At 43.0% G+C, this 17455-nt stretch overlaps 1 long non-coding RNA gene across 1 annotated transcript in view; it reads right to left on the bottom strand.

Moving 5' to 3' along the window:
* Positions 1 to 979: 979 nt before the first annotated feature.
* The window catches only part of LOC309537516, a 47472-nt gene continuing 30996 nt past the window's right edge, over positions 980 to 17455 (bottom strand). The window contains exon 4 of the long non-coding RNA XR_014221943.1: positions 980 to 1143. This is a non-coding gene — a long non-coding RNA (uncharacterized lncRNA). The remainder of the gene's footprint in view (positions 1144 to 17455) is intronic.

Raw genomic sequence — 17455 nt, 5'->3', positions numbered from 1 at the left:
ACAACTGCTGAAAATTGTAATAGTCCTGGGAAACCTCTTTTTTGAAGGGGGGAGTATTGTACTAGCTTCTGGAATGTGGGGGTGGAGAAATCTTGGCACCCTCATCAGTCTACAGTTCATTGGCTTTTGGAGGGGAGGTGGGCTATGGCAATGAGCTAAGAGAGAGAGAGTATGATTGTGCAGTGCAAACTTAGACTCATTCTCTTTAATCACCTCCTCTTTTCTACTTTTGCTTTAAGAAACCTCACACACATGTAGGGAAGCAGGAGAAATTAGATTCAGTTTGTGTTTAAAGTCAAACATACTTTTTTCACATGTTCTGAAGCAACAAATAACCAAAACACAGCCATCCTTTGAAATCCTTTGAAGGAGGATTACCAACCAGCTCCCATAGTGGCCCCTTACTGTCAACACAGGGGCATCTAAAGGACCATCTTGCCCCGAGGGAAGTGGAGAAGCAGCAGCAGCTTTTTCTACACAAAAAATTTGTCTTTCCCATTCTATTGTCACTTTAAAAATAATAATAGTAAAAGACCCAGTGCTTATTCTTGTAATTATCTTATGAAAATCACTTTGGGAAGTCTGCTTGAAAAGTGGTATATATTTTCTGTAACACTTTCCCCTTAATTCTGAGATGTCATCCTCCAGCCAAGTAATGTGTACAAAAATGTATTTACTAGAGGAAATTGTGCATACGTTAGTGAAAACATACAAAAATGCGCCATAGCAAGAGAAATAGCTTTGCAAAAATATGTACATAGTAAAATTGTATACAAATGTGTGTGTATTAGGAGAAATTTGCACTAAGATGTCAATTAATTTTCATTTTTAAAATTGCAATTAAAAAAAATGTCATGTAAAAAAAATCAGAGAACTGAATTTCAGTTTGAAAAATGAGAAACCAAAATTCACAGATTCACTCATTCCTACATAATTTAGTACCATAGACACAACGCATCTTAGATCCATTTTTGGGTTCTATTGAAAACCAGGGGTCTAGAACACACCTACCATCTCCTGTGAGCTGAGTGTTGTACAGAGCATATTGGTACGGATGTCCAAGCTGCTGAGTTGTTCAGCCAAGAAAAACAAGGTCACATTCATCACAGCATTTTGCCTTGCCCATTGTTAATTTTGTTACAGCTACACTGAACAAAAGGAAAGCAACATAGCAGGATCATTGTGATGGAAAAACTAATGCTAAAGAACTGGTTGACAATTTGAAGCTAAAGCAATGGATTCTTATAATGTACTCCAATGAAAGCCAGAAAATGGTTCCAGTTTAATTAGAGTTTGCTCTTGGTCTTTTTTTTCCATGTGGCAACAAAAATAAAAAATTGGCTGCTCACAAGAAAAAGAAAAAATTGTATCAGTTGGTAGTTGTTGTTGTTTTTTTTTTGGGGGGGGGGTTGGTTGGTTGTTCTAGTTTGAGAAATCAGTAACATTGCCGCAACTATTTTATTTATTTATTTCAACTGTGTTGGAATCAACACACCATGATTAACTTATCCAATATTAGTTATATTCATAGCAGACTCATTGGAATAAGAAATGGGTCTACTCATTATATACCGTATTTTTTGCTCTATAACACGCATCTGACCATAACACGCACATAGTTTTTAGAGGAGGAAAACGAGGAAAAAATATTCTAAATGAAACAGTGGATGTATGATTTTTATGGTTCATTCTGTGGCCACAGACATGTGATCTGACAGTGAGTTTGGGGTAGCCCAATGCAAAAATCCTGAGGATCCATGTGGATCCGTGCTTTGTAACCACGTTTTAAGTGGGGAGGGAAGGAAAAGAACTCAAGGGACAAGGAGCTTTTCTGCGGGGAGGAGGGAGGGAAAGAGCACTGTTGCTTTAAAGGTATACTTAAGGTATTTGCCCTATGCCTGGGTTTTTTTTTCCATTTAACAGTTTGCAGCCTTTTCCTTCCGCTCCTTGTTTTGAGGCAGAATAGATTTGAGCAAGTGAGGAGGACTTGGATTACAGGGGATTCGCCATTAGCTGTGTAAAAGCGCTCCTCCTTGCAGCCTGAATGATAAGCAGCCACCAGCAGCAATAGAATGGAGCACAAAAAAGCGGTAGGGGCGCTAGGACCCAGACATTGCTCAAATCTATCCTGCCTGAAAACAAGCTGCTCCATCCCAGCCGATCAGCTGAGACGCGGGGGATTTGCGAAGTTTTCCACTCTCCCTCATGCCCTCCCCAGCCTTTTTTTTTACTTCCTGGTTTTCACTGCGCTGGCTCAGAGCTCAAGGTTGGTTTTATTTTGCTGCTGGTTGCTTAAATTTTATCTTTCCTGCCGTCTCTCTGCAGCCTCATTGCTCTGTTTAGAGAGCGCGCAGACCTTTGCTAGCGTCTCTCCCTCCCGTGTAAGCGGCTGCTGCCGGCTTTGCTGCTATGGCTCTCCTTCCCTCCCTCCTTCCTGGCTCCAGGTCGCTTTAAAGAAAGCAAAGTGAGAGCCTCGTAGAGCGTGTAAGTGGCTCCCGCTTTGCCTGACTGACGGCAGCCATGGCTCTGATCCGTGCATTCGCTCCTTAACACGCACAGGCATTTTCCCTTACTTTCTCGGAGCAAAAAAGTGTGTGTTTTGGAGCGAAATTTACGGTATATAATATCTAAACATACGACCAAATAAAGCTGGGCTATTTTGGGCTGGGGATGTTCCACTTCAGTAAAGATGTATAAAACCCATTGGACTTGGGGATAAAAGAAATTGATTCTGCTCCCTTCATCATTTTTGCAAATACAGCCAGTGAGGGAGAGAAAATTATGTATATGAGCAATGCATTGGCTTTGTGGAGACTCATATAACTTCAGACAATGAGATTCTCCTGCCTGCCTGCCAGCACCCAAAAACACACAAGCAGTATATAGCAAAGGAAAGCTCTCACAGAAGATTAGACTTCTACATTTAAACGAGGTTGATCTTGTGATTTAGTCAAGTATACAAGAGGGGATCATGATCTTCCATCAGCCACTTTCTCCAACTTTATACTGTTCGCACATATAGATTATTCATACGAGCCTCAATTTCTATACATGAGCCCTGCAAAACAAGTTCTGGGCCAGCTCCTTTATCTCCAGGTTCAAATACAAGATCCTTCTGTATATACATAGAGAGTTGTATGGACTAAAGCAGGGACACCCTAAAACATTTCTGTTATCAGCAGGTTGTGGAACTCTTGGAGACAGAGCTTAACTCACTGTAATTATGCCGATACCCTTTTTTTTGCTGAAATGCAGAAAGCTGACATATTTGAGAGCAGCCTGTGGGAAGCGAGGAGGGGAGGGATACACCAGACCTGCAAAGCTAGTTCTGTTTCATTCTGCTGTCATCCTGACATTTCCTTGTAAAAATGGGGGTGGGGGAGGCAACCCTTATTGACTCGTCTGTTGGCAAAGAGGTTAGTGGGCATCAACATTTCTTGCAAATTTTGGTGCAGTTATTCCAAACCTCTCTAGCAGCTAAGCTTAGCAGCCTGGATTTGTTTCCTTAAAAGAAAAGAAAAGGGGGGAAAACCCACCACACTATTGGAGAACTTGACTCTTTTCATAAAGCAATGTGTTGTGCCTTCGTAGCAAGTGCTGTTAAAGAGGATTATAGATATCCAGACTGTGGCTGTTACTTTAGTTTCTTTAAAACACATGCACTAACATGAAAAGACCATCAATCACCCTGCAAGGTATAAATCCTAATTCCTACCCTTCCTAACAGGTTTTAAAGGTCATGGATGTATAGAAATGTGTAGCTTAATTTTAAATGCATTCATTACTCTTGCAGGGGAGTTTTACAATTTATCCTTCCTCTGTTTTGCCCCCATTTTAAAACAGCTATTTAAAATGTGAAGCAAGCATCACCAAAGATTATAAAGTGTAGGACATAATAAAGGAGGCAGCACAGTATGCTGCCTATTTTTTGAAGTGGAGTGAGAGTTCAGGGAGGGAATCACACTTGGGGTCTGCTTTTCAATCACCCTCATTTGTAATGTTTGCATATTTACAGTAGCTCAGCTCCTTCAGCCATGTTTTCAGCAATCAGAGTCCACACTGGGGACAGAGAACAGCCGCAAATGAGCGCTTGATCTATAAATGGCCATTTTTACATATAAGGAGGGGGAGCATGAACTGAGATGGAGGCAGGATGGCAGCTGGAGGAATTATGTATCTTGTGTTCATCTGATACAAGAAATAGATAAAACATTTGTGTTTGGGAGAATGGAGAGAGATAGGAAAATAGAATAAAAGCATGCTTATGTCATCAGACTTGCATTTTATTGGAGCGGGGGCACACTACAACTATAAAAGTTGATTGTGGCAGGTCACAGACCATCTTCTTACCAGACCTTGCTAGGCCACAGACCACCACAGGGTTAAACCTGCTAAAGTCCTTTAAAATCAATGTGTGTTATTAAATGTGTTTAACAATTGGATTGTGGCCCTAGGTCACACCCACACGAAACACTTTATGCGTATTTATTACACTTTAAAAGTCATGACTTCCTCCAAAGTATCCTGGGACTGTAGCTTGCCCATCGCATGTCCATAATTCCCAGCACCCTTAAACTACAGTCCGTAAGATTATTTGAGAGTATCCACAATTGGTTGGATCCAGATAAAGCCAGTGGAACTTGGTTCCTATTGAACTTAAGGGAGCTTCAAGGAAAAATAATTATTAACTAGTCCCATTGATTCCAATGGATCTGGACCAAACCCTATATTTAGGGGCTAGATTTGTGTAACATGCTCAGCTATGTGTATATTTATGGCATCTAAGGGTGTTTGTATAGGCAGAAACTTCCAGCCAATCTTGTTGAGTAATTTGGCACACACCAATGCAAGAGACCCTTTCTCTCAGGAAATCTCCATTCTTACCACAGGAAGGCAAGCAATGGAAAAGATTCTGTTGTAGACTCTCTGGCCACCGTGGTCAGGAGGGGTAAAGAAGCAAGCTAGGAATCTCCAAGTCTGTGTGGTGGTACAGTTTTGGGCTTTGCTGTTTCATAAACAGTTATGATGAGCCACCTCAAGGAAGGGTAGAAGGAGATGGAACAGTATAGCTTCACCTTCAGTGCAGGCAGGGCAGAGGCAAAAAAGCACATTTTACTTTTGTACAGTAAGCTACACACACACCTCTCTATCTGCCATCCAGGCAAGTAAGGGGCATTATCAGAGTTCAAGGATACATCCCAGCCAGGCAAAAACATGCAAGCAGAACCAGTGAAGGGGGCACTTAGGGATTGTCCTGAAATGTCAGAGTGAGAAGCCTGGGGGAGCACAACTGGGCCCAGACCAGATGTTTCTCACTTTTCTATTAAGAGGTTCCAAATAGGTCAAGTTTCAACCATTAAAAACTCCCCTACAATCAGTTGATAACACCTCTCCGCAACCACAACCCTTGTTCTTTCTATTTGTCTTGCTATTTCTTGTTTGCAAAATATTAAGTGTCAAACTGTTGAGTGAGACTGGTCTTCTTAATGTGTCTAGTGAGCGAAAAACAGCCTTGACAAAAACTTATTAGCCCAGCCAGCTATAAATAAGAAAATAAATACAATAAGGAACAAGGTGGCTGATAATACCTTGTAAATGAAGTCATCAAGGAAAGCATGGAATGCAAATGTCTGTGTCATTAATTGTATATGAAACAGAATGCCAAAAACATGAATTAAGCAATGAGAGAGAGAGAGAGAGAGAGAGAGAGAGAGAGAGAGAGAGAAATACATATATTTGCTAGCTAATATGAACTAAGTGGAAAAGCAGCATAAAATGGCAAGAAGTGATTTACTTACTCCAAGACCTGAAGATGTACGTGTTACTGTTTAGGTAATCTCGGGATTATTTGGTTAAAATAAAATGTTGCTCAGACGAAAAAGAGTATTCACGAAGTCTAACTGCTATTTGCTTTGCATGACGATCTTATGCAGAAGAGAAAAATAAGCTCAGATATATTCTGAGAGGGAGCAATATTTGGAGTTAATTGGCCCATTAAGCGATTAATTTAATAGGTGGGTGTTAGTCACTAACATTAGGTTATCCTAGGCAAATTGTCAAAAAGGTAAACTGAAATGAGAATCCAAAATGAATACTGAAATGACAGCAAACATTAGGAAGAGAGAAATGGCATTCAAATAGTAACAGTGTATACAGGATTGGAGAGACCTCTAGTGTCCCTAAAAACCTGAAACACAAAAGCAGCTCATTATTGTGCTAACAGGATATATAGATGGCTAGTTTTCATCTTATCAAAAGGGGGAAACTGCAAGTTTAATATTATGGCTTGCAAAATACCAAACATGTATCATACATTACAATCTCCTACATGTATACAGATCCACGTGTGTCAGCCAATCTGTACAATATAGCCACAGTTATATCCAAAAGCGGTCACAATGTATTGAATTTCATTAGCTCTTAGTTCTTGCAGTCTCCCAAACCACAAGCTGCCAAGTCCTTTTAGTCCATTCCAAAAAGAAGCTCCCCTTCTTCATGGATATGAATAATCAATATCCATATATATATATATATATATGCAGGTTTTGGTGTCTTCGGGTGTCTTCCCGTGTAAGAGTCGGGGTGTCTGTGCACAGACACCCCGACTCTTACACGGGAAGACACCCGAAGACACCAAAACCTGCATTCCTGTACCCGTGAAAATCTACGAAAGCATATATATATATATATATATATATATATATATATATGCAGGTTTTGGTGTCTTCGGGTGTCTTCCCGTGTAAGAGTCGGGGTGTCTGTGCGACGTTTCGACGAGGTCTCACTCGTCATCTTCAGGCTGGTGCTTTCGGCTTCTTGTTACTGGAACAGTAACAAGAAGCCGAAAGCACCAGCCTGAAGATGACGAGTGAGACCTCGTCGAAACGTCGCACAGACACCCCGACTCTTACACGGGAAGACACCCGAAGACACCAAAACCTGCATTCCTGTACCCGTGAAAATCTACGAAAGCAAATATATATATATATATATATATATATATATATATATATATATATATGCTAATATTAATCATGCAATCTAAAGGTATGAGAGGAAACCCTTTTCAGCTCTCTGGGGGCAAGGCCAGAGACAAAACTGGGTTGGGGCAATGAATGTCCACTTAACCTTCATAAAGTAGGGTAGTTTCTACACACACGCCCTCTATGCTCCTCTAGGCAACCAAGAAGCACAGTGGTACAAGTGCATTAGGCTGCTCCAGAGACAAGAGTCAGGGAACAATATGACCAAATATGTGTGAATTAGAACAGGCCACAATTTAGTAAAGTTAGTGGGGTTGGCATGGCATTTAGGCATGGATCTGTTCTGCTTCAATTGTCTGGTGTGATGATGGGATTTTACTTGATGTTTTGGTTTGTATATATACTGTAAGTTATTTTGGTTACCTCTTTACAGAAAATGACCAATACATTTAATAAATCATCATCACCTACCACTGCCTGTTCACCTATCACCTCTGAGCCAGTGAGAGGGAGCCATGGCTCAGTGGTAGAGCTTCTGTTTTGCATGCAGACGTTATCCAGCTGAATCTCTGGCATCTCCAGGTAGCTCTAGATAATTATTCCCTGCCCCAAACCACAGAGGGAAGTTGTTGTCGGTTCAAACAATACTAAGCTAGATGAACCAGTGGTGTGACTCAGAATAAATCACACCATTTCCTTGAAGGAGGAGCCTCCCCTCACCCCAAAGAGAAGGAAGCAGGAAGCAGAGAGAGCACTGAAGAGGAAGTGGGCCTGCTGAAAGAGAAGCCCACTGTTGGTTTTGTGCTCATGGGCCTCCAAAACCTGAAGTTTGAACATTTCAGAAATGTTCCCCACCTCCTTCAGGGTGTGACTAGATAATATAACAGACATGGCACTACTGCCAATAATGGCTGTCTCACATCTGGTTGTCCCTTTGATACCCTTTGATATTCTCAATGTGACACATTGATATCATCCCGTTCTGAGATTAGACAGCCACGACACCAACACATTGGCTCCTGACGATGGGGATGGGGTTTTCACATGACGTGATGGCATCACAAAATGCACTGAGTTTCACTTGAAATTTTAGGTAAGAGAGAGCTGCGGTTCTCAGCTAGTTCCTCAATCTATCAGAAAACCCCTGATTAACCAACAATTAGATCTGCTGTCTACTGCATTGTTACAGTAAGCTTCTGCAACATAAAATTTTATTAGAATGCCTCCCAGGTAGTTTATGTCTATGCCACATCTGTCATAGATGCTTATGCATATGAGTCACAATCAGAGCCTGCCCACCCATGAGGCAAGGTGAAGCAACTGCCTCAGAGCTTTGGAACATTCGATGGGGCAGTAGATCCGGGCCCATAAGGAGCAAATTACTTCCCATTTACATTCTCAGCCACCACCTTCTCCTCCATGCTGCTGCTGTTTGCTGTCGCGTCTGGAAGCAATGACTCCCCCCCCCATCAGCCTCCTTTTGGATCTCCTTTTTCTCCCCGTTTTCTCATTGGTGGTGGTGGCACTGGTAAGGGGCCAGGGGAGGAGTGGGGGGGGGCTGGATCCTGCTTCTGAGGGCTCATATGTCTCCTCTCCATGACTGATACACACAATCATGCTCACATCCCATCTTTCTCTCTTCTATAGATCATTATCTACAGTACTGATACAAGGTTCAGTATCAGTAAGGATTTCGGCTTAGAACCTTCCCTGCATCCTGGTGTTAGACAGGAGGAACTGCTAAATACAGCTGTCCCATTGTCAGGGAGTGGCAGGACACTGATGAGTGTGCACCGGCGGAAGAGGGGCTGCAGTGTGACTTGGGAGAGATGAGCAGTGGTCCGTGGGGAATCTGTAACAGCCAGGAGGCAAGAATAGGAGGCAGGGGGATCTTCAGAGCTGGAAGGAAGGAAGAGAAGGCAGAGGCAGGTGAGGGAAGTGAAGGAAGGTCCAGGTACTTCCCCACCCTCTCTTGCATCACTTTCTCCTGGAACCAGGAAAAAATGGAAGCTGCTAAAGCAGGAGCAGCATTATGTGAAGAAGGATTTGCTTTGGTCTGATCCAAATCAATTACTGATTTTCATGAACAGGACAGCCCTTGGCAGGTGACCCTCAACAAGGGATATAATATTAAGAAAGGATATAGTATAAGTCTGGGGAACCTTTGGCTCTCCAAAGGTTGCTAAACTACCTGGCCTTCCCATCATACCTGGCCTTTGCCCATACTTTTTAGGGCTGGAGTAAAGTTTCCCATGCTTCTTCTAGGAATACTGGAGACAAGTTGCTACTCCCCATCACAAGTCAAGCATTTGCAAATGTCTTCTCTGTTTATTTTATAGAAAATATTATCTTCTTCTCTGACAGCTTATCCATAACCCAGAGGGAAATGATATCTATGTTGCTGTCAGCATTGTTCAATTCAGGAGAAAGAGATCTGGCAGAGGAATCCTATACTACAGTGTAGTTGAGTTCCAGGACTTTGTCAACATATTTCAGGTAACTGGATTCAGCTGAAATACAGTCAAACTTAATCCACAAGATGTCTGGCCAGTTTTCTCTCTAGCGTATGTTTTCTGATCTTTACGTCTATTGCAGTTAGTTCTTTGACCAAGGAGGGGTTGGTTCATTTTATTTATTTTTGCAAACGTTACAGTGAACATTTTCCTTTATATTCTCCCGTAGGCACTCTGGTGAGTTAAGAATGCCACCTATAGTTCATCATTGAAATAGCTCCAAGAGGAGAAAGAAAGAAAGAAAGAAAGAAAGAAAGAAAGAAAGAAAGAAAGAAAGAAAGAAAGAAAGAAAGAAAAGGGGGGCACACCTTCCATGAATACCAACCAGGAATGTTGAATGACATGGATCTTTGAGATTTCTGATACATATGACAAAGTTTTTTTCAGTTAAGATGGGGATGGAAACTTAGCAATCAACTGGCTTCTGTATTTCCTGAACATAGCAACATAATTCTTTGTTCAAAACTGTATCAAAATAAGTCTGAAATGTGTGAAAGAAAGGTGCTTTAAAATACATTTAAAATAATATGTAGATGCTAATTTTCCTATAATTTTAAAAATTGCTAATTAATCTGGAAATCAGGTGAGATAGATTTATGAATGAACACATTCAAACAGGATGAGCAGTTACAATAGACAGATTCATCCATACCATCAAGTCATTACATTTCCATCAAGTTGCATTCCAATCCATTGTAACAATTTTCAGAACAATTTCTGTGTGTCTGTTTCAGCAAAAACAACAAAGCATCTTGTGCTGCCTTAAATTTTAATAGATTTTATTACAGTGTCAGCTTTTGTCAACTAGCAGTCAGTTCATCAGATGAATGAAGAGTTATTCTGAGTCACAGCTGCATTTCTTAGGGCTGGGCGGGCAGTAAGGTCAAAGGGAAATGAAATGTGGCCGTCCAGGCCTCTCTATGTACCCCTTGGGATTCTCCCATGGCCGTAGCTTTCACAGGTCCTGATCAACACCCTCTCTAGTACTTTTGCATGGTTGGAATGTGTCCTTGAACTGTAATGATGCCTCTTGCTGGTCATGCTGGAGAAATATATGCACAGAGAACCATATGACTTTTCTGTATTTGGAATGTAGACTACTGTGCAATAATGAGTCACATCCATTACCCCACCACCACTGGAATCTGATTCCTAGTGCCTTGCAGACCATTTTCTACAACTTCCATGAGACATATGCACCTGGTGATTTGCCCTGCCCTAATTCTTTCCTGTTCAACCCCTCAAACCAGCAACAATATTGTAGGGGTGTGTGTGAAGGGACCTTGTTCCCTAGGAGTTGGCTCCTATGGGTCAGATAGAGAGGCCTGGATGGTCTCATTTGGTCCCCGGGTCTGCAGTACTCCATCCCTATACTAATTAGAGAGAAGATGTGCATGGGAACCTCCTACGGGAAACTTGCCCAAGAATTCCTACACACACAATTAAACAAAAAACTAAAAACTGGAGCTATGCCTGGAGGTGGTGATGCAGTGCCGCAACATTTAATAAACCAGCTCTAAGTGAGTTAGAAGAAGCCTTGAAAGACAGGTATGCATGCCAAGTTTGCTTTCAAATTCTTGACAAACTCCTGCTTAATAAATAGCAATTTGCCGTGTCGGAACGCTGAACTCTCTGCTTTGGCTCACTCATAACAAAGACGCATATTCAGAGTCGTGCTGTTTCATGACCCTCCTGAGTTTCTGTTTGAGAACTCCTTGGAAACAGCTGCCACTTCCTCACAAAGCACGTGAGGCGTAACCCAACCAATTTATTGAATTATTCATTAGACTGAGAGAATAAATAAAAAAGGTGGGTATAAGAGGGTGGGTGGGGGAGAGAGAAGAGTGTGGCTGTTATATTGGGGAGAGAGGAAGTTGTCAGAAAGTGCTTTTTATTTATAGGTTTATTACAGCTTGCATTTGTCTCTGTGAGAAGCATACAATTTTATCTATTGGCCACCATAACTCAGGATAGAAAGAAGAGCTGTAAATACTAGAAATTTGGGTTTTTCTGGGACTATGGTCTCCTATTTTTAACTTGCATTTTAACATGGAGGTAAAACATTCCTTTGACAATGTACAGATATTAAATAAAGATCAGGGGGATACAGCAAGCAGAAATTATTCAAGTACTAGAGGAAAAAAATTGCTCCAGGCTACTCTTTCACACATTGTTGCTCAAGTCAGGATTATGATATGACAGTTCTAACTCTGCTGCTGACATTCGAATAGACTATTACATTATTTACTTTTTGTAAAATAACATTCTATTACAGCTCCCTCAAGGCCCACTGCTGTTCTTAGTTTAAGGGGGAAAGATTCTCTTTGCCCATGATTCTGAGCTTCCAATTTGCTAATGCAGCTCTGGTGGAGACCACTAATCGGGTCCTCCCTTAAAGAGGGCACATATTGTGGTGAGACCTGGACAACCGACACCCTGTGTTGTGGGTGGGAACATCTGGTAAGCCACAACACCCGATTGGTAGGTCCCTCAAAGCTGGGTACAATCTGGTCAATGGGACGCAGACCTTATTGAGATGCCTGTTAAAAGGAATCTTAGCCCTGCCCTCCCTTCAAAAGGGGTAATTAGAGGTCCATCTCAGTCGCTGCATTCAGTACAAGCTCCAGCAGTTCCTCAGCAAACCTTGGATTGTCTGGGGTCTATCATGCATTGGGTGGGATGGCTGGCCCATTTGCACACCCTCCCTACCCAGATTTGCACCTTTCTCCTTTGGGCATGGTGCCTAAAAAGGCCCCAGGTGAATTTTGATTAATTCACAATTTATCTTAGCCGCTGAATTAATCAGTAAATGACGCTATCCCTCCTGAGTTGTGTTCTGTTAAATATGCCACCTTTGACCAAGCAATTAAGTTAATCAGGAGTTTTGGGAAGGGTGCACTTTTGCCAAAGTGCAATGTAGAGCTGCCTTTTCTTTACTTCCTGTTCATCCATTCGATTTTAAGCTGCTGGGGTTCCAGTTGGATGGAGCTTATTATGTGGATAAGGCAATGCCTATGGGCTGCTGTATATCCTGTGCAGCTTTCGAGGCCTTCAGTACATTTTTGGACTGGGCTTTGCGTACCAAGACAGGTTTTAGGGGTGTGACCCATTACCTCGATGATTTTTTATTAAGTTCTGCAGCAGATTCGGAGAAATGCCTACTGCTTTTGCAGGCTTTTAATGACCTAACTCAGGAGTTAGGGGTTCCTTTAAAAGGTAAAGGTAAAGGTACCCCTGCCCGAACGGGCCAGTCTTGACAGACTCTGGGGTTTGTGCGCCCATCTCACATCTATAGGCTGGGGGCCAGCGCTGTCCGGAGACACTTCCGGGTCACGTGGCCAGCGTGACAAAGCTGCATCTGGCGAGCCAGCGCAGCACACGGAACGCCATTTACCTTCCCGCTGGTAAGCGGTCCCTATTTATCTACTTGCACCCGGGGGTGCTTTCGAACTGCTAGGTTGGCAGGCGCTGGGACCGAGCAGCGGGAGCGCACCCCGCCGCGGGGATTCGAACCGCCGACCTTTCGATCGGCAAGCCCTAGGCGCTGAGGCTTTTACCCACAGCGCCACCCGCGTCCCTTTAGCGTTCCTTTAGCGGCTGATAAAACAGAAGGCCCAGTCACGAGGTTGTCTTACCTCAGGATTCAGTTGGATACGGTGGCATTAACTTCTGCTCTGCCTGAAGTAAAGTTGATGGCTTTGTGTGACATCATTATGGAATTCTTGCCACGGGTGAAAGTTACCTTGAGGCAGATTCAGTCCCTGTTGGGCCATTTGAACTTCACATGCAGGGTGGTGGCACCTGGTCACCCCTTTTGTGCACGCTTAGCAAGACTCTCAGCTGTCCTGCACTCACCCCATCACCAGGTCCAATTGCCCAGCAAGGTCAGGGCAGACCTGCAGATGTGGCTTGAATTCCTTAGGGAGTTCAATGGCATATCCTTGTGGCAGGATACCTTGAACCTGCAATTCGATTTCCAGGTCCATTCAGACACCACTGGTTCCTTGGGCTTTGGGCTCTATTTCCGTGGCCTGAGTGCTGGCAGGGTACAGCCATTACCCGTGAATTAACCTTTCTTGAGTTTTTCCCCATCGTAGTGACAGTGCACATCTGGACCATGCAGTTCAAGGACCAGCGGGTCTGCTTCTGGTCCAATAACCAGGCCGTGGTGAGCGTTTTGGCAAGACAGTCATCCCGCTCCAACACAGTCTCTGCCCTCTTGCGCACATGGTCAGGTTACATAATAGCTCATAGCATTTCCATACATTTAAATGCTAGCTGTATCTATGCCTTGAATAGAATAGGCAACCTGAATTCACGGTTAGGCTTTAAACAGCATGCTGAATAGTTTTAATGTACTATAACCTGCAGATAACTTTCATGTAATTTGGTTTGTAAATGCTAACAACTGGAATCCCCTTTTTTATTTATTGCAAAGGCTAGCATATTCATCATCTTGCCTAATTAAAATTTAGCAATTAACGAGCAGGGGCAAAATGGCACAATGAGGTCAGAAGCAACCTAAGCAAACTTATCATAAATGCAGAGCATTTTAGAGTTTCTAAAAAGTTCATTCTTTGCTTAATTAACAGATCTAATTACAGTCCTGACATAACAGAATGCAAAGCGTTCTCTTTCAAAGACAAGAAGTCAAAGGTTTAATAGAGCAGATAACCTTCTTTTTCAGAATGCTGTGACAGAGCTGAGCACAACGGGAGGGAGCTATTTTACCAAGCAGTCAACAGGGTTGATGCAATGGCTTTGACAGAAATTAAAGCTAAGCAATACACAGGAATCCCAATGCAACAAAGGAATTGAAAGCGAATAAAAACTCTCATGTATCTTGGGATCTGAACTAACACCAAGTCAAGGCATTTGATAATCTCCTTTCTTAGCACGATGCCAGTTCTTATTCTGTGACCTCCACTGGCTACTTGTGAAAAACAGTTTCATGTTTCAGAGATAGCAAGTTTTGTAATTATCACCTTATTGATCTAAAATGCAAAAGGCACACACACACACACACATTCCCACTCCCTCTTCCTGTATTAAACAAGGATGTGTAAGGTAAAAGCAAAACAAAACCCGTGTATTGATGCTTGTTGACCACAAGGTTTCAGAAACTCATTCCAAAAGAGATTATAGTGTATTCAGCTTTGTCCAGATTTAACTGTGTGGTCTGGGAAAGAGAACAGAACACTGATTGGAAACTTATAGAGTCTCAGCCTTGCTGAGCTGACTTTGTACAGACAAACAAACAAAAGCTTTGAAACTCCATATGGACAAAGTTCCTAAGCATGAGGACAATGAAAGCCAGTTGGCTGTTGGCTTAGGCTTCAAGCTTAACCCCACTTACGTGGGAGTAAGATCTGATAGAACTTACTTCTAAGTAGACATGGTTAGGATTGTGCTAATAGGCACAAATCCTATGAGTAATCTCACTAATCAGAATGAGACATCTGAGGAAATTAGCAATCCCTATGGTAGAGAATCCTTAAATTACCCCGGACTGAATCATGAAAGGCTTCAAAGGCCCATACTGCTACTTTGAACTGTGTGTAGTACGACCAAGAACCAAAACTTTGTCCTAGGAGTAAACACCATAACTAGCAGTCACAAGTCTTAATGTGTTAACAGCACTCTATAGAAGTAGGTATCAAGACAGGTGTTTCAACCCTTGACGTGTGGGTTTCACTGACAATTATCAGGTTTAACAGGCACACAGTGTTTCTCTGAGCAGCAATGAAAACAAATTCACAGCAAACTGAAGGCTGTGATGAATGTGATTCGAAGTAAGCCCTCTACAAGCATTATGTCTACACATTTAATTAAAGCATGAACAGGTCCACACCCAATAGCTTTGCCTACTAGCATGTGCCTGTACACCATGAACATCTGTAGGATGGAAGTCTTCATGCATATATGAAAAGGCTTCATATATGCTGCACACTGAATATGTACATGGCAGGAAATGTGGCTAGGAAGCACAGCACCACACATACATTGACTGAATATTTGAGCATAATGACCACTCCCCACATCAAGTGGGGGGAGCCTTTTGCATGGTTGCGTGCAGCCCCCTGGATCCCAGTGCGGCTCCTGGTAGTTTGGGCTGGCTTCATCTTCCCCAGGCTGGATACCTGGAGGTCTCTGCCTAACTCAGTCAATCACCCAATCCCGCCTGGGGAGGCATTCCCAGGTAAGGGGAGGGACCACCCTGCCCACACAACAGAAGGTGAATCTTACCTGCGAAGCGTCAGTCGGCTCCAGAGCTTCTCCCACCCTGCCCTCCCTCAGGTAAGTCTTCTTTTGCAGGTTAATTTCTTTTCCACAGGTACGCAGGCACTGCTACATCAGGGTCGCTGTTGAAGGGCCAGAAAGGAATTTTCCTGCATTGGCAGGTTTTGCCTTTCCCTTAGCAAAATGAAACAACTTTGGTGGTTTCAGGCCTTGGGCATCTTCCTAAAGTGGGGTGTTGAAGCGGTGACCCATGCCCCCCTTGTGGTGGTGATCTCAGGGTTCCCTGTTAAAGGGGTCTTGAGGGGAGGCATTGGCCATATGCCGAGAGGTAATCATTGCTCTCCCCTCCAACGGTGGCGAAACGGGGGGAAGGCTCTCTGCTTAAACATATGTTCTCCAGAGCAGCCCAATCCCCACACATTCTGGATAACCCTGATGTCTCCCAGATCCCCGGCTGGGGACTGGGAAGGATAAATACCCAATGCCTGAGCCAAGGTTCCCCTACATCTGAAATTTAATAAAGTTGTGGCCAATTTTAATCCCATAGCACATTGTCTTGAGTCATTATTTTGCTCAGGGGTCGCCTGGAGTTGGGGGGACTCCGCCTGTCCACGCAATTTATGAAGATCTAGCAATCTCAACCCAGTTAATCTCATCTACCTTCCACCCTCTTCCAGTTGTCAACTGACAAAGAGTGGTATTCAGCTGAGTTTCCCTCACAGTAAAGGTAAAGGTACCCCTGACCATTAGGTCCAGTCGCGGACGACTCTGGGGTTGCGGCGCTCATCTCACTCCACAGGCCGAGGGAGCTGGCATTTGTCCGCAGACAGCTTCCAGGTCATGTGGCCAGCATGACTAAGCCACTTCTGGCGAACCAGAGCAGTGCACAGAAACGCTGTTTACCTTCCCACCGGAGCGGTACCTATTTATCTACTTGCACTTGACGTGCTTTCGAACTGCTAGGTGGGCAGGAGCTGGGACCGAACAACGGGAGCTCACCCCATCGCGGGGATTCAAACCGCTGACCTTCTGATCTGCAAGCCCTAGGTTCTGTGGTTTAGACCACAGCACCACCTAAGTCCCTTTCACAGTAGACCCATTGAAATTAATTGACTTAATTTAGGCTTGCTCATTCATTTCAATGGGTCTACTCTTAATCAAACTTGTATGGTGGGTGGAATTCACCCCATCCCCACCCTATCTATTACTTGATGTGTCCTTCAGTTTTTTTTTTTATCATGACATTCCATACGTCAAGCGATTGCCTCCATCACCCTTCCAAACAGAAGCCCCATACACAGTTCCTTCAATGACTACTTGGCTTATTTCCCCCCCTAATAAATGGAATTCTAAGCCACATATTTTTGCTGTTGACACTTCCAAAGGCAATTTTTATAAACGGGTTTCTAAAATAACAAAAGTAACAACTAAAAAAACCCACACTTCTTAATGTCTGAATGCCCCATGAAGATGTTAATCACAGGCAATATAAACTCAAGCCAAAAAGAGCCATTTGGTTTCCTGAATTTATTGGAAAGCAGAAAGCAGCAGGATCAACTCTCTCTTTTTGCTTTATTTTCTGGCATTGAAGAGCTTTCAACCTTCAGACAGTATCATTTATTAATAGTAATCCGAGCAAGCAAAGTTGTTAGCAATAATGTATAGCCCAAAAACGCTATATGAAAGGGCAATAAATCGGACTCGGGTAGAAAAGAAAAA

This window comes from Podarcis vaucheri, assembly GCF_965113315.1.
Source record: "Podarcis vaucheri genome assembly, chromosome: 7".
Lineage (NCBI taxonomy): Eukaryota > Metazoa > Chordata > Lepidosauria > Squamata > Lacertidae > Podarcis > Podarcis vaucheri.
This window is presented reverse-complemented; position numbering and strand designations above follow the sequence as displayed.